Below are 18294 nucleotides of genomic sequence, written 5' to 3' on the forward strand. Positions count from 1 at the left end.
TGAGATCAGATTCATACGAGGTTTCCACTGGACAACACACTGGTCTGATTAACCCCATTCTGACCTGAGATCAGATTCTAAAAATGTCAAGTCGTTCTTCGATTTTTCAAAAATAGCAGACGTACAAGCTCGTAGCGCGCCACTCGGTGGCGCGCTATGAGCTTGTAGATCTGCTATTTTTCAATAGCTAAAGCATAACATGACGCTAACACCGAAATGGGTTCCCGTTCAGAATGGGTTAAGTGTCTCTCCTAACGTCCTTGTGTCCTAATGTCCTTCCTCGAGTCCTAATGTGTCACAGGGTGTCTGTGGCATCCCAGGAACTCACTCCCTCCCTCCCTCCCTCCCTCCCTAGAATGAACTCCGACTAGTTCTACCGCCGTCAGAGAGTCCAGAGGGAAAGGAAAGGTACCATGTTTACCCTGCAGGGTAACTGGACTAAGGAAAGGTACCATGTTTACCCAGGGTAACTGGACTAAGGAAAGGTACCATGTTTACCCAGGGTAACTGGACTAAGGAAAGGAAAGGTACCATGTTTACCCTGCAGGGTAACTGGACTAAGGAAAGGTACCATGTTTACCCTGCAGGGTAACTGGACTAAGGAAAGGAAAGGTACTATGTTTACCCAGGGTAACTGGACTAAGGAAAGGAAAGGTACCATGTTTACCCAGGGTAACTGGACTAAGGAAAGGAAAGGTACTATGTTTACCCAGGGTAACTGGACTAAGGAAAGGAAAGGTACTATGTTTACCCAGGGTAACTGGACTAAGGAAAGGAAAGGTACCATGTTTACCCTGCAGGGTAACTGGACTAAGGAAAGGAAAGGTACCATGTTTATCCAGGGTAACTGGACTAAGGAAAGGAAAGGTACTATGTTTACCCAGGGTAACTGGACTAAGGAAAGGAAAGGTACTATGTTTACCCAGGGTAACTGGACTAAGCTCAATAACTTGTTTACAGCCAGGCCCTGCTCATAGAACATTTCATGGTAGAGGTTCAATGCCTTGCTCAAGGGCACTTCAGCGGTGGTAATTTTAACGTGCCGGTCCGGGGATACGAACTATAGCGACCTTCCGATATCAAGACCGCTCCGCAAACCGTTCGGCCACCGCAGGCCTACAGTACAACTCTACATGTCAACACCAGGCCGAGGCAGGCCTGGCTACTCTCACTTTCACGACTGTAAACGCGGTGCGATTATAAAGTTGCCTTTATCCAAAATGCATTACTGTGCGCATTACAACCCACTCACCAACCCAGGCACGCACGCGAGCACACACACACACACACACACACACACACACACACATGCACGTATGCATGCATGAATGTGATCTCAGGTCAGAATGGGTTTAAGTGGCGTTTGAAGATTACAGAGTGATATATGAATCCAACATTAAAGCTGCACTATGTACCTTTTAAACCAATCAGCTAAGAGCTTGCCTGCTTGCTTGCTTGCTTGCTTGCTCAGGAGAAAAAACGGAATCTTGACCTACAGGTCACAGTTTGTGTCTACTGCAGGTGAGACATGACCTTTGACCTTTGACACGATCTAAATGTTAACTGCGGGCCCGGGCGGTTAGCTCAACCGTCTGGGCGCACCCAGGCTGCCGAGCCAGCCGGACGGCGTGTCGCGGGTTCGAATCCCGAAGCCTGACGGCCTTTGCCGCGAGTCACTCCCCCCCCCCCCCCCCCCCCATCTCTCTCCCCCTTTCCTCTCTAGTTACTGAATCAGAATCAGAAGACTTTTATTGCCATTACATGTAAACATGTTAGGAATTTGCTTTGGTGGACAGCAGAGTGCAGTACTGGACCCTATCAATAAAATAAATCACACCCGTGTGAACCGAGTGGTGCAACTCCCCCCTCTCTCTCTCTCTAGCCTGGGGTCCACCTATGCTTTCTATGGCATTATAGGCAGCTCCCGGCAGGATCCGCCGGGAGAATCTAGACATGAGACTAATTAATTAGAGCGACAGAGAGAGAGAGGAGTGTGTGTGTGTGTGTGTGTGTGTGTGTGTGTGTGTGTGTGTGTACATGTGTACATGTGTGCGTCAATTTAACAAAGATGCAGACAATCAGAAATCAGCAGAGAGTGATCGACGTTTGCGCTACTCTACGCCGAATGGAAGTGGACTCGGACCCAGACTTTTTTTTCCCTCCCTGGAAATAAAAACGTCTGGGTTTCCGAGGCTTCTCTCTCTCTCTCTCTCTCTCTCTCATTAGCAGGCAGAAGTGCAGCACTCTCTCTCTCTCTCTCTGTTTCTGGCACAACAGCGCCCCTACTGGTACTAATAGTCATGCTCGTGCTCATTAACGTCAAACGGACACATAGGTGAACACGGACATTGCTGTTCCTTGGAGTGGTTGCAGTGTGCACCACTCAAAAATATCTTTAAATGATAATTGTGTGACAATTAATCATTGTGTAAAATGTCACAATGTGTCACTCAACTCCTCTACTGTAAGTGTGAATGCACAGAATTAACAGTGTGTTTGTGTCAGAGCAACTGGCTACTGTTTATCCTCATGTTCTGCAACAACATATACTTTTATCCCATTCAGAACGGGAACCCCTTTTGGTGTTTTAAGCATTGTTATACTTTAGCTATTGAAAAACAGCAGATCTATACAAGCTCATAGCGCGGCACCGAGTGCCGCGCTACGAGCTTGTAGGTCTGCTATTTTTGAAAAATGTGGCACAAATCTTTGAATATATATTATTTCAGAGCGAACGTTTTCAGCTCAAAACTTTGCTTCTGGAGGGTCCCTGGAACTACATATTTTCAGATGGGGGGGTCCGCGGCCAAATACAGATAATTCTGGGTAGTCCTTGACATGAAAAAGGTTGAGCACCACTGACATAATGAATCATTAGGATTTAGAAGCCATTTTTAAATGGGTTAAGAGAAGACACTTGATTCATTGTGTATATTCCTGCACTATACCTGCATCGAGTGATCTTGGTACATAGAATTTGATCTATTGAACATTCTGACCTTCAAATGTACATATTTTTTGTTTTGATTGTATTGCTGTATTGTTGTATTGTTCTTTCTGCTTTGGCAATGTAAACGTATGTTTCCTCATGTCAATAAAGCCCTTTGAATTGAAATTGAAATGATTCATTCCTGGGAGAAGTCTATAGCGGGGAAAAAAGCATTTCAACACTTCCACAACAAGCACGACAATAAGTTGGTGCGTTATGACAACTACTACTCTAAAACTCAGAGAGTACCCTAAAGCTTAGGGCCCAAAGTTAACCACACCAATGAATTGCCAGGCAATTCATTGCAACATAAATGGTTGCACCTGTAGGTATAGTTGCATGGAACCAGTATCTTATCTACAATGGCACTTGCAAGGAGTTTCATTGTTGTTGACAACTGTTTTGTTGCAAGGAGGAGTTGCGCCAATAGTTGCTTTAGTGTGGTTTGGGCCTTTAAAAATGTAATCATTGCTATAGAGTGTGTTCAGTAAACAGTGTTAAATAGCTCTATAGTGTGTTCAGTAAACAGTGTTAAATAGCTCTATAGTGTGACAGTAATCATTGCTATAGAGTGTGTTCAGTAACGGTGTTAAATAGCTCTATAGTGTGACAGTAATCATTGCTATAGTGTGTGTTCATTAACAGTGTTAAATAGCTCTATATTGTGACAGTAATCATTGCTATAGTGTGTGTTCAGTTACAGTGTTAAATAGCTCTATATTGTGACAGTAATCATTGCTATAGTGTGTGTTCATTAACAGTGTTAAATAGCTCTATATTGTGACAGTAATCATTGCTATAGAGTGTGTTCAGTAAACAGTGTTAAATAGCTCTATATTGTGACAGTAATCATTGCTATAGAGCATGGGTCTTCATCAACAGGGGGTCTGGGACCCCTAGGGGGTCCACAGAGATACTGCCAACTCTTTGTGTGATAAGGACTTTGTTTTTCTGAAATCCACATGTTTCTGTGTCAGTCAAACAATTTCATGTCAAGGACTCTCAAAAGTATATATGTAATTGGCCGCCGACCCCCATCTGAAAATATGTAGTTCCAGGGACCCTCCAGAAGCAAATATTTGAGTTAAAAACTGCAAATCTACAAGCTTGTAGCGTGGCACCGAGTGCCGCGCTATGAGCTTGTAGATCTGCGTTTTCCAAACGTTTTAACATGTTTGAACCAAGCAGCCAAGAGGTGTCCACAGTGACAGTACACACACACACTACAGATCAACCATAACAATCTACTTGCAGACCTACTGGCTACTGCTGCTAGAACCAGACCGACTTCTGTTGACCCTAGAATCTACTGGCTACTGCGACCACACCGGTGTCAGACAGACTTCTGTTGACCCCTAGAATCTACTGGCCCCGTGTGGACAGTACTCCAGTGTCAGAACGACTTCTGTTGGCCCCTAGAATTCTGTATTAATAACACGACGGTAATAAACTAAATGTTTACACAACTGTACACCCAACCTGTGTGTGTGTGTGTGTGTGTGTGTGTGTGTGTGTGCATGTAGCTTGTAGCTTACAGCCAAATAGCATTCCACCAAACAGGTCTCTCTCTCTCTCTCTCTCTCTCCCTCTCTAAACGTTTTGACATTTTGTCACATATGGTGAAGTGGCTTATAGCTTCGCTGTCCTCATAAGTTCAAGCAGGGCTGTAGAATGTTTTACTGGCATCGGAAACCGACGCCGTATTAACAGAAGAACTCGGGGGGGGACGAAGGGGTTAACTCATTTTCATTTGGGTTCAATCCTTTGATGTTCTCCTCACTTTGCCGTGGGGACGGCATCTGGGCCTGACCTTAAACTGACAGGTTCAAGAGGCGGCTTTCTACAGAGACCGATTACGCTGTCAAATAGTTGAATCCATGCAACCCTGTGTGTGTTTTAAGCATTATGTTATGCTTTAGCTATTGAACAAATAGCAGATATACAAGCTCATAGCGCGGCACCCAGTGCTGCGCTATGAGAGCTATAGGTCTGAGAGCAATAGGTCTGCTATTTTTCACTTCACACAGGTGTGATTTTTGAGGGCCTATATGCAGCCATAGTGTATAGATTCTTGTCCTAACACAAACATTACATGCCATTCATTGACAATCCTGGTCTCTAAACTGCCTCCCCCTGGCCAGCCGGGGCGCCTGATGGAGGGGAAAGGAACTGGTTGGAATAACGTGTTCCTTCCACGCGCTACGACGTCCAACCAGGGAAACTCCCCCCTGTCAGGTGTAAAGGAGCAACTTGGACACTCAGGCATGAAGGAAGCATGAGTTCAAGTCCGTTGCTCTCCCCTTGTCCCCCATATATGGGGACTAGGTTGCTCTCCCCTTGTCCCCCATATATGGGGACTAGGTTGCTCTCCCCTTGTCCCCCATATATGGGGACTAGGTTGGTGGAGGGTGTGTAGAGCCCAGGATCACATTAGATGATTGACACAGGGGTGAAAAATGGGTTACAAAATCGTGGGATAAAAAATATATTTAAAAAAAAAAGACAATGAATGGAGGATTTCTACGTCATGTGTGGACGAGCCAAATCTACAATGAATGGATGACGTCCGATGATAAGAGCGCCCCTCACTTCACACGGGTGTGATTTCTGTTTCTTTCATTATGCATTTGAGACACTAGGGACCACCATTTCATGTTCAGGGAGGGAACCCCTTTTGGTGTTTTAATTAAGCAACATGTTATATTTTAACTATTGCAAAATAGCAGACCTACAAGCTCATAGTGCCGTGCTATGAGCTTGTAGGTCTGATATTCTTGAAAAAAGCCTCTCAGACCCAAAACACGTAATATGTTGTTGTTGTTGTTGTTGTTCAATAATTCCATGCTGTATTACGGGTCCATCATTGGGTTTCATTTTACACTCTCAAGAGTTAAAAAGGTCTCTTAATTAAGGGTCCATTTGGTTACTAATTAACTCTCCATCATGTAAGTTTAACTGGGGACCACCTGGAACGCCCTCAAGGGACCACCGGTTGAGAGAAAACCACTGGTTTTATAAATGCCCTGCAGTTTACAATCAAAGAGATTAGAAATCACAGTTTAATCTCATGAGTGTACAAAATGACGGAACCAAATGAAGGTTCCATTTAGTACACCGAGTCTGAGATGTGAAAACACAGTGTACTGTATAGACAGTAAGACCGCAACTTCCTCATGCATATACAGTCAGCACATCTGAGGTGTGTGTGTGTGTGTGTGTGTGTGTGTGTGTGTTTTAAAACTCTCTGAAATGAATTCAACACCCTATCTGTTAAAATAGTCTCAAATAGTCAAAAACTCTCTCTCTCTCTCTCTCTCTCTCTCTCTCTCTCTCACACACACACACACACACACACACACACACACAGTGACACACACACACGCAGTATTAATATTACAAGCCTCATGCAGCCCCAGTGACGTGTCAGTGTGTCACCGTCACGCCGTGAACATTAACAGAGCTAAAACGCCAAACGCACATGACATTTATATCAATCGTCATTAATAAGGAAGATCTCGATCGTTATTTGGCCAGCAGCCAATTAAAAACCAACAGACCGTTTGTTAGCCTAACTTTGCAACAGTCTTACAGAAGCTGTCAGCCGCCGTTACGCTTTTTATTTAATAACTAGAAAGTTACTGACTGTTATGATCGATATCGTGTTGGTGACACATAGCCTATAAGATTTATAAAGTGGATGTGTGTCAGAATCGATACGACAACATCTACGACAGTCTCTAAATCTTAGCCTAATGAAACGATGACAGACCAAGACATGAGCTACGATATGTTGCAGAGAAATCAAGCGAACCCATGCAGCTGTGTATGCTGCGGTCCAACGGTTTCCGCTCAATTCTTTCCTTTTCTTTTCTTTACTTTAAGAAGGAAGAATCCTCCCAGCGCTGGAATAAAGTTATACATTTAATAAAGACATGTAAAAGATGATAATGTTTTAAAACTTACCCCGCTGTGCTGCTTGTTGTGTTTTATATAGTTCCTCTACAGTCTTCTACGGCTGCAGCTACTTCCATAATGATCATGTGTGTATCGGTAACTGTCTGTCTGCCTGTCTGTCTGTCTGTCTGTCTGCCTGCCTGTCTGCCTCCTCCAACCAGAGCCCTGCAGAGCAACTAGTTTGGCAACGTCTGCATTCTACACATACCGCCTTAGTACCAAATTAAATAAGTAGCCTACTAGCATAGACTCACTTTTCCCCCCTTTTTTTCTTAAAATACTAAAAGTAGAAAGTACTTTATAGATAGTCATTTCATGTGGAATGTCTCATTTACAAGTTTTCAAATGTAAAAAAACAAAACAAAAAACAGACAAAAAAAGAAGAATTTGAGGTGTGTGTGTGTGTGTGTGTGTGTGTGTGTGTGTGTGTGTGTGTGTGTGTGTGTGTGTGTGTGTGTTTGCTCTGGTTGGGCATCTGTGCTCAGCTTTCTGCCTGTAAGGCTCTGGCTGGGTGTCTGTGCCCAGCTTTCTGTCTGTAAGGCTCTGGCTGGGTGTCTGTGCCCAGCTTTCTGTCTGTAAGGCTCTGGCTGGGTGTCTGTGCTCAGCTTTCTGTCTGTAAGGCTCTGGCTGGGTGTCTGTGCTCAGCTTTCTGTCTGTATGGCTCTGGCTGGGTGTCTGTGCCCAGCTTTCTGTCTGTAAGGCTCTGGCTGGGTGTCTGTGGTCAGCTTTCTGTCTGTAAGGCTCTGGTTGGGTGTCTGTGCTCAGCTTTCTGTCTGTATGGCTCTGGCTGGGTGTCTGTGCCCAGCTTTCTGTCTGTAGGGCTGTGTTTGGGTGTCTGTGCTCAGCTTTCTGTCTGTAGGGCTCTGGTTGGGTGTCTGTGCTCAGCTTTCTGTCTGTATGGCTCTGGCTGGGTGTAACTTTCTGTCTGTATGGCTCTGGCTGGGTGTCTGTGCTCAGCTTTCTGTCTGTATGGCTCTGGTTAGGTGTAACTTTCTGTCCGTATGGCTCTGGCTCGGTCCAATGCAGCTGTGTCTGTCTTGCAGCTTCGCTTTGATCCATCAGGGCCTTTTTTCTTTTTTCCCCCCTGTTTTGTGTGTGTGTGTGTGTGTGTGTGTGTGTGTGTGTGTGTGTGTGTGTGTGTGTGTGTGTGTGTGTGTGAGTGTGTGATGCAATGTTTCCAGATGTGGAACAAGATGGAGAAAAAAACAGAACAGTTTGTGTGTAGTCGGGGGCGGGGCTCTGGAGGACAGCAGTGGTTCCCAAAGTGGGGTCCGGGGACCCCCAGGGGTCCTTGAGGGAGTTCCAGGGGGTCCCCCCAGCTAAATGATAGTTTAGAACCAAATGGACCCTTATGGGGTCTGTAACTCTGAGAGTGTACAAATGGAACCACAGGTCTATTCGGTTCAATTTGTACACTCTCAGAGTTAAATTATTAGCATTGATTTTACAATAATATAAAATGGGGGTTCCAGAGATAGAAATGTCATTAAATGGGGGGTCCGTAGACTAATGCAGGTCAAACTGGGGGGTCCTTGAAATGAAATGGGTTGAGAATCACAGCTATCTTCTCTTATGGGGGTCCCTGGCATATCAAATGGGGGGTCCACGGCAGGGATACTCAAATAGATTTACCTGTGGGCCACATTACAAAAATGGCAAGGGGCCAGGGGCCAGTAGATAAAATTACGACATTAATGATACTTGATAACTTCTCTCTTTCAATTGCTTTATTTTCGCAAAATGTATCAAAGTACAATGTGCATGCACACAATATGTAAATAAATAAATGTGTTACATTTTCTTGCATAAACACAAAGAGCTGTTTCCATAACTGCACAAATTATTGCACATAACATGAGTAGCTGTTATAATAACATAATAACATAACATGAGTAGCTCTTTGCCTGCCTGCCTGCCTGCCTGTCTGTCTGTCTGTCTGTCTGTCCATGAGTAGTTATTTGTCTGTCTGTCAATGAGTAGCTGTCTTACTGTCTGCCTGTCTATGAGTAGCTGTCTGCCTGCCTGTCTATGAGTAGCTGTCTGTCTGCCTGCCTGCCTGTCCAATTGTCCATGAGTAGCTGTCTGTCTGCCTGTCTGAGTAGCTGTCTGCCTGCCTGCCTAATTGTCCATGAGTAGCTGTCTGTCTGCCTGTCTATGAGTAGCTGTCTGCCTGCCTGCCTAATTGTCCATGAGTAGCTGTCTGTCTGCCTGTCTATGAGTAGCTGTCTGCCTTCCTGCCTGTCCAATTGTCCATGAGTAGCTGTCTGTCTGTCTATGAGTAGCTGTCTGCCTTCCTGCCTGTCCAATTGTCCATGAGTAGCTGTCTGCCTGCCTGTCCAATTCTCCATGAGTAGCTGTCTGTCTGCCTGTCTATGAGTAGCTGTCTGACTGCCTGCCTGTCCAATTCTCCATGAGTAGCTGTCTGTCTGTCTGTCTGTCTGCCTGTCTATGAGTAGCTGTCTGCCTGCCTGCTAGCCAGCAAGTTGGTTAACAGAAAATAAATTGTTATGGCTGAGTAAAATAAAATACAATAAACACAATTTGACCTTTTTCATGAAAAAAAATGAGTAGTGATATGGCTGACTGAGTAAAATAAAACAATCTACCTGAAAATAGATAGCTATAAGTGAAGAGCAATTTCCGCAATTTCCATTTCCGCAATTTCCATAATTTCCATTTCCACCATTTCCGCAATTTCCGCAATTTCCATTTCCGCAATTTCCGCAATTTCCATTTCCAACTATTAATGGCAGCTGGGTTTCATCATTCAAATAAAATAGAATTCTGTCCGTTTAGCTATAAAATTATGTCAGGGAATAGGGATACACAGTATATGTCTTTCATTTGCATTGCATCTCCCCCCCCCCCCCCCCCCCAAGCTTTTATTTTCGTTCGAGTAATAGTACAACTCTAATAGTATTACTTATAATAATGTAATTAAAGATAACTTCATTCAGATTTATTTATTTTTATTTCATTTTCCAGATTTTTTTTTCTTCTTTTTTTTAGATTTTCATTGGTGGGCCAGTCATAATGGTCCCGCGGGCCTGAGGTTGAGTAGTGATACTCAACCTCAGGCCCGCGGGCCACATCAGGCCCGCAATAGGTCATACAAAAAAAAAAAACGTTTGATTGTATATATGCCAGCATGCCAAAATAAAGTCCTTCATCTTCTTTCTTTGCCAATATTATTACATGGAAATATGAAAAAGAGAAGGCTAGTAGGCCAAATACATTTTTCGGATGAAGTTCATTTTCTATTCTACAGTACTACAGCATGACCTCGCATAGAGAATAAGAGCCCATGCACGAGGCGTGCCTATAGATAGAGCAAAAATAGCAGATCTACAAGCTCATCATGCATTTGTGCTTGTAGATCAGCTATTTTAGCTATGAATAGTTTGACTTGAGTTATTGACTTACTCACTGGTGCGTCTTTGGCACAAGAGTTTGAAAACCACTACATAGCAAATATGAAATGTGAAACAAGGCAGTGTAATAGAAGACACATTCCATGACTGCTAAATCAATTTATTTAAAAGAAAAAGCACAACAGTTTTGATTCTCAGACGATTACAAATCATTTACCACACAAGTGCATCTCTAATCTCATCTATGAGAGGTTCCTGCAGGTTTACCAAGACGGCACAGACCTGAACCACCACATCAGCATGGCTACGACGGTAGGGTGGAATGATCTGGAAGTCTTTTGGACGCGCATTAGCTCGTTCAACATGGATCCTATTTCTAGCCATGTTCTTTGTTAACAGAACCTCACTTTCGGTGAACTTTCCATTGTTTAGGAATGGTGGGATGTTGACTGAAACCCCCTCTGGCAGAATGTCAGAAATTAAAAAGCCTTTGTCTGCTAGAATTAAATCTCCAGATTTAAAATGACTAAAGGATGCCAGACTCTTGGACTATGGCTTTATCAGAAACTGAACCTGGAAAAAGATTGCTACAATAGTTAATGACACCATTTGGTGCAACTCCCAACAATAACTTAAAAGAGTGCATCCCTCTGTATGCAGAATAGGTCTGCTTCTGTTCGTCCATTTGATGAGGAGCAGCTATTTTAATGTCAGTGCAGTCGATTATCATCCTGCAGTTTTTGAACATTTGGAATGAGGCAGGGAGGCTTAACTGATTCTTCTCTCTACTTGGCACTACGCTCATGATGTCTTTAAAGAGAATCTCATGTAACACATGGATGAATGTGATTATTACATTACTGACTGTACTAGTGCTGCAGTGGAACAACTGGGCAAGATGCAAATTAGTGTAGTTCTTTCGCAATTTCATCAGGGTCATGAAAACTTGGTCCTCCAGAGAGAGAACATCAACTTTCCATCCACTGAAATAAGCTATAGAGTCCTTGAACAGACCCACATAAAAAGCAACATCGAGGAATATTGCTCTATCTGGCAGTCCAGTCTCCATACGTAGGACGATATCTGGAACTTGAGAGGCAGAATACCTGTCCCTACAGTACTGTTGTTTATCTTTTAAAGTCTGTAGCTCCATCATCATCTCTTCTCTTTGAGCATCATCAATGATTTTCTGCACTCTTGTCCAATCCGCAGGAGGTGGCATTTCAGCAGAGGTGCATGCTGGTGGTTGTATTAGAGGACAGACAGAGAGAGAGAGACACACACAGACACACAGAGAGAGAGAGAGAGAGAGAGAGAGAGAGAGAGAGAGAGATTTATGAACAGATTGAGGTGGATGTATATATATTTTTTTACAGACAAATGTGGATGGATGATGGTGAACATTAACAAAACGTACCTAAGATGGATGGAACTGGAGGTGACATAGAAGTGCATGGAACTTCAGGCAAGGCTTCACATGGTACTGGAGCTGTTGTATCGGCAGAGGTGCATGGATTTGCAGGAGGTTGCAAAGAAGAGAGAGAGAGAGACGGTATTAGTCATGAAAAGACTGAGGTGGATGTACATTTACGGACAAAGGCAGAGGTGCATGGATTTGCAGGAGGTTGCAAAGAAGAGAGAGAGAGAGAGAGACGGTATTAGTCATGAAAAGACTGAGGTGGATGTACATTTACGGACAAAGGCAGAGGTGCGTGGATTTGCTGGAGGTTGCAGAGGCAAACGGATACACAGCGAGAGACAGCTGATTGAGGTGGGGGTATATTTAAAGACAGGTGATGTACAAGTGAACATTAAGAACATGCACATCAGATGTATGAAAAATAAATGGAGCCGACTTGTTGGAGGCTGCGTACCTGCAGAACAGGGCCTAAGCCTAACGGTTGTAAAACCATATAGGCCCTTTGGAGATGCCACCAGGGAAATGGCAGCTACACACACGTGAATCCTGGCTGGGCCTCCGGTCTTTCCGTCTAAAAGAAAAAGTAAATAAAAAGATGTTAGACATTTACTTAGAGACTATTATGGCAGTCACAAGCATGGCATTTTACTTGACAATAGAAGACGCACATCCACTAACAATGAACATCACAAACAAGCACCTACATATACGGGACACTGCTGTGTCACATGACCAGACACAGCTGGTGCTCATAACACCGTCAATCAATATTTAAATAAAGGTCATGTCTCTGTGGTGAGAAGATAAAACATTATGCTTTTGGAGCTCAGTCCAGTGTGCGGACCTTACTTTCTTTTTTATTTTACTTGACAATGACACAAACAAATATTCAAATATTTTGTCAGCTCCAAACATTTCAACAAAACCCAATGATGCACCTTGAGTCAATAAACCATTAATCAAAATGTATCATTCTAAACAATAATATACAAAAAAGTTGAAATGGCTTCTACAAAAACGAACTATTTAATTGTAGTTTTGTCAATTAACATATGGAACATATACCATTTCTGATTTTCTGTTTTGCTTTGTAAACAAAGACAGATATCACATGACAAATAAATTACTATAGAAAAATGAGTCCCAATAATCAAAATTATGTAAAAACCTCCATGAAAGTAATATTTTAATAACTAACATGTGAAAATAAGATTAGATTACTCTGGGATCATTCCATGATCAGGAAACGGTAGACACACAAACTCAGCACCCACACATTCAACGGCACACAATTGCATGTATTTGTTGTTTTATTGGTTGTGCACAGAAAGTGCAGTTTAATACAGTAAGTGGGATGTCGTATATGTCTAATGCCCATTTCTAAATTAAATAAAATCAAAGTGTAAAAGCTCGGGGTGGACTATCAATACTTTTTAAGCAGCATTTTATGTTGTTTGTGTGGCGATCGCGTCCATATGGGACTACAGATCACCTCCTGCTTTATTCCAGATGTTCAAAAACTGCACTAGCAGTACTAAGCTACAGATATAAACAAATATGTTGTGCATTGTCACTTCACTTAGCAACAAAACCATTTGTTTTATCCTTACCGTATCTTCTCAATCCAACGGCGTCTCGTCCTCTTATTTTCAGGAAAACGGTAGAAAGTACAGCCGTGGCACTGACCGCTTTCATGGTCGCAATCTGGGACGAAGCATAGTACCATGTTGTTTTCTCATTTAGTTTGTTTGACGAAACAAAACGTTAAAACGGAGAGGAAACGAAGTCTGAGTCTTCTAAGGACTAAAATAAAACAAAACAAAACACACGCGCTAAGCGTGACGTATCTTGGGTTCGACTGGGAGCTGCATGCAGCCTGCAGTCACCCCGCCTACCCGGATATGTAGTCTATGGGTTGTTTGACTCATTTCTAGCGCTTATTTTGTTACTCTTTGGATATATTTGTACATTTCCACCTTCAGTCGATGCTTCATATCCATATGAGTGTAAAGGCCGGGGTGATCGTTTTTTTTTCCCAAACACAGTTCTTATATGAAGCGATCATAAATCACACTAATGCGTTTTCAATGCAACTAAAAAAATACATGAACCTGGGGAATGACGCCCTCTACAGACAGTGACGTCAGGATTTCGGTGCTCTCCACCGGGAGAATCTAGACACAGCAATAATGGTGAACAATCAGTCCTTAATTTGTAAATATCAGTATAGATCTATCATCTACAAACTCACAATGTGTCGCATCATGCATTATGTGTGTGAGCTTGTAGATCTGCCATTTCCAAATGGCTGAAACGTGTATGGGGTTGAAATGGTTAATGTATGTTTTTGTAATAATAATAATCAACATCTACAAAGTAACAACGTTTTCAAATAACTGTAGTGGAGTAAAAGTATAACATTTGGAGTATATAAATAAAAGTATTGGAAATAGCTCAAGTAATGTACAATATATACCTAACGTTACTTGAGTGCACAGAGCTTAACCCATTTAGACCTGGTGTAACCTGCACATCGTTTTACCTTAAATGCCGGCTGCGCCCTCAGTGTCACCTCTGTGTCTCATACAGAAACATCTTTTATTCTTTTAATAAGAATTTGAAGGTTTTTTAGAAAACCCTCAGGTTAGGTTTTTAGAAATGGGTTAAAGTATTGAAGTGAAATGGCTTCAGGAAAATGATCAATCACTCATTCTACAATGTTACATTTAATCATCCAATTAATTTCTCTGAAGTGAATGATTTCTTTTAAGTTTATGCCATGTTGGTACCATGTACTAACGTCAAGCGATGACGCTGAAAGACTAAAGGTTATATAAATGCGTTTTCTTCTCCCTATTCCTTTTCAAACATGTAAAGAATATAAGAATTATAATACCTGCAGCCAGTGAGGCTTGTTTGGTGAATATCATTTGTTCATATTGCACTAATTTGATCATGTTCTTCAGAATAAAGTTTTTCGTTCATACAATGAATATAATCAACCTCCTAAATACATGAACAAGGCCAAGTTGTACATTACTGAAAGGGTAGCCTCGATACCCAGGCTTTCATTTCGTCTGCGCGAAAAATGAAAGCCTGGAGGAACGCATCGGCTGCCTTGGTCTAGAAGTGGGAGTCAACGCTTCCGGGTGGGTGTCGCTCCAAATTATGTGACGTATAGCGCTTCACTAGGTGGGAGAGGAGTGGCCAGGGCTGACGGACAGATCGGTGAGATCCAATCAGGGCGTGCGCAAATCTCAGCCGCGACCCACCCCTATAGACCAGAAAGGGTATGATAAATGAATGATGGAGTCTTCTTTTGCATTTTTAAAAATGTTTTATTTCCCCACCAGATTGTATCCGCATCAACAGAGTCGTAGCAAACATGCTAAAGCTAGCGGTGTCGTCATCAACAACAGACAACAGGACAGAATGGTGACTGGAAGGAACACTCCTACAAGTGTCATTAAACAAAATCGGACAAACAAGGCGAAAGGAAAGCTTAATCTACAGTAAAGACCTGCATAGGCTGAGCTGCCCAACTTGAAACTTCAGTGTCTTATCTACGTCAGTGCATGGTTCTCAAACATTGTATTCATTTAGGTCAAGGACCCCCCCATAAACTCCTTTGCAACAAAAGGTTCCGTTTGGAGCCCTTGAGTTAGCCTGGGGGTTCCTAGCCTGCGTCGCTGCGTTCCGTGAACTTGTTTTGCGACTAGTGAGCGACAAAACGAGTATCACGGAACACAGCGAGGAGGGCTGGAACCCGCAGGCTACTGGGGGATAGTCCCCGCTTTTGCGAACCGCTAAATCTACGACATCCGCATCCATCTACAGTAGAGAAGTGAAATGGATTTTTAAGAACCATTTTTTTTGAAGTGCAAACCAATCAATCATCCTACAACAGTTTTCAGAACTACAACCGTCTCAATCCATAACAGACATTCTCGACCATCACCACCACAAAGATGCCACCATCATGACATGGTCTAATGAGAAGGAAAAAAATGAACACAGAGTGACGTACACAGAATACGATGATAGAATGAGACGCACTATGGGCGCGTTCGGAAACGATGGCGCACCGGAGCACACTCGTATTGGTTTGCATTGCACAGTGTGTGCCCAGGGCTCCATTTCCAAACGCACCCTAAAAACAGACAGATTAAGACACAAACACAGACAAAGACATTAGTGTTGATTAGCATTAGCAGCTCAGCTAATAGCATGAATCCTCCCATCACTCCCTCCCTCCCAGTGCTTCTCAAACGGTTTGGGTCACGAACCCCCAAAATAAATCAATCCCCTTTGAATTGGGGATATTAATCAATTATTATTCTAACTGGGACACCTCAAAATAATCAATCCCATTTGAACTGGGGAACTCTTGCCATACACTTCATTTATTGGAATTGTAGGAGTTGGTTGAGGCCATTACATTTATTTGGGTTAGTTTCACGGATAAATAATGATGAAAATAGGCGATCTACATTGTGAGCATGTAGGTCGGCCATTCTCAAAGGATTTGACTCGTTCTTTGGGAATATTTGACCGTTTGTTGCTTACTCTCGACGCAGTAATGGCTTAAAACATTTTTTTTTTTTTTACTTTTTCATTTTAGAGGTATTAAAATTTACTCATATAGGGGGGGGGGGGGGGGGAGCACTGTCCTAACGTTAACGGGGGTTGGTGGTGGTGGTCCCTCAGGCCAGGTCCTCCTCTCCCTCCTCCTCGAACTCTCCCTCCTCCTCTGCCGTGGCGTCCTGGTATTGCTGGTACTCTGACACCAGGTCGTTCATGTTGCTCTCGGCTTCTGTGAACTCCATCTCGTCCATGCCCTCACCGGTGTACCTGGAGAGGAGACGACAGACGCACACGTTAGGAAGCAGAGTCTAGCGTACTGCGTAGCCCAGTCCAGCGTACTGCGTAGCCCAGTCCAGCGTACTGCGTAGCCCAGCCTAGCGTACTGCGTAGCCTAGCCCAGCGTACTGCGTAGCCTAGCGTACTGCGTAGCCTAGCGTACTGCGTAGCCCAGCCCAGCGTACTGCGTAGCCTAGTCTCACGTAGCCAGACAATTTAGGCATTTAGCAGACGCTCTTGATCCAGAGCGACTTACATTAAGCAAAAAAACAAAAGCATGGCATACATCACATATATAGACAGTAGTTATCGTGAATCATGTATAAACTAAGAACGTAACAGTGGAGTATCTATGTCAACTATACACGTAACGAGCTATAAGTCTGTCTAAAATACTACATAAGTCTACATAACGTGCTATCTAAGGGACTAGGCTAGGGCAAGTGCTACGGGCCATGGTGGAGTCTGAAGAGGTGGGTTTTCAGATTACGGCGGAAACTAGACAACTATTCCACAATCTCCAAATGGTAGATAAGAGTACTCTGGAACTACACCTTTACTAAACTATATAGTGTAAAGTATCTTTACATTGTTCTTTTTTTTAAATTCAATTTCTGCTAAGCAGCAAGTTATATATGCTTAGATGATTTATATTTATATTAGGATAAATTTGCGTGACTGTAAAGACGAAACTGAAGTGGGGAGGCGGCTTTGTAGTCTAGTTTATTTTGTTGACAAAATAGTCACTATAGGGTGAGGGTAGGTAACCTCACATGTTCTCCCCGTGTCCCCTATAGGGTATAGGTACCCTCACAAAAAACATGCAGTAATCCTAGTCACTAAACTGCCTCCCCCTGGCCAGCCGGGGCGCCTGATGGAGGGGAAAGGAACTGGTTGGAATAACGTGTTCCTTCCACGCGCTACGTCCAACCAGGGAAACTCCCCCCTGTCAGGTGTAAAGGAGCAACTTGGACACTCAGGCATGAAAGAAGCATGAGTTCAAGTCCGTTGCTCTCCCCTTGTCCCCCATATATGGGGACTAGGTTGGTGGAGGGTGTGTAGAGCCCAGGATCACATTAGATGATTGACACAGGGGTGAAAAATGAGTTACAAAATCGTGGGATAAAAAATATAAAAAAAAAAAAAAAGTCCCTATATTTATCCTTCGCTATAGTCATCATAGCCTAGTTTTTATTTATGTGGAATCAGCGAAAAACTAAAAATAAATGTTTTTGCCATAGTTTGAGGCTCTACGTACCAATGGAGGAAGGCCTTGCGGCGGAACATGGCGGTGAACTGCTCCGAGATGCGCTTGAACAGCTCCTGGATGGCCGTGCTGTTGCCGATGAAGGTGGCGGCCATCTTGAGGCCGCGGGGCGGGATGTCGCAGACGGCCGTCTTCACGTTGTTCGGGATCCACTCCACGAAGTAGCTGCTGTTCTTGTTCTGCAAAGGAGGAGGAGGAGGAGGGAGCGGAGGAGGTTGGTGGTGTGATTCCATCAGTTTATTTTTATACCGTTTCGACAGCAAATTGTCGGTTCCCTCCCGATTTTACACGTGTTCGCATGCTGAAAACAGCCGATCTACAAGCTCACAACAACACGTCACAGTGCGACGCGTTGTGAGCTTGTAGATCTGGCATTTTCAGAGCGCAAAACCCCGAGCGCAACCAAAATGGACTTTTCATCAATAATTGGATT

The 18294-nt window shown here is 43.4% G+C and overlaps 1 long non-coding RNA gene and 2 pseudogenes across 3 annotated transcripts in view; all 3 read right to left on the reverse strand.

The window, feature by feature from the left end:
- The window catches only part of LOC308328252 (WAS/WASL-interacting protein family member 1-like), a 33613-nt pseudogene extending 26575 nt beyond the window's left edge, over window positions 1-7038 (reverse strand). Inside the window, exon 1 of the transcript XR_013966230.1 lies at window positions 6953-7038. The product of XR_013966230.1 is annotated as a WAS/WASL-interacting protein family member 1-like (transcript). The remainder of the gene's footprint in view (window positions 1-6952) is intronic.
- A 3563-nt stretch (window positions 7039-10601) lies between these two features.
- Window positions 10602-13486, reverse strand: LOC308328064. The gene is made up of 4 exons (XR_013965249.1): window positions 13345-13486; window positions 12189-12305; window positions 11732-11803; window positions 10602-11553 (listed from the first exon to the last, which is right to left on the reverse strand). It is a non-coding gene; the product is annotated as an uncharacterized lncRNA (long non-coding RNA).
- Window positions 13487-15048: 1562 nt separating this feature from the next.
- The window catches only part of LOC308328708 (tubulin beta-4B chain-like), a 16405-nt pseudogene continuing 13159 nt past the window's right edge, over window positions 15049-18294 (reverse strand). The window contains exons 7-8 of the transcript XR_013966231.1: window positions 17853-18136; window positions 15049-16585 (exon numbers count right to left, since the gene is read on the reverse strand). The product of XR_013966231.1 is annotated as a tubulin beta-4B chain-like (transcript). The remainder of the gene's footprint in view (window positions 16586-17852; window positions 18137-18294) is intronic.

Source organism: Protomyctophum bolini (genome assembly GCF_963924005.1).
Source record: "Protomyctophum bolini genome assembly, chromosome: 14".
In the NCBI taxonomy this organism is placed as follows: domain Eukaryota; kingdom Metazoa; phylum Chordata; class Actinopteri; order Myctophiformes; family Myctophidae; genus Protomyctophum; species Protomyctophum bolini.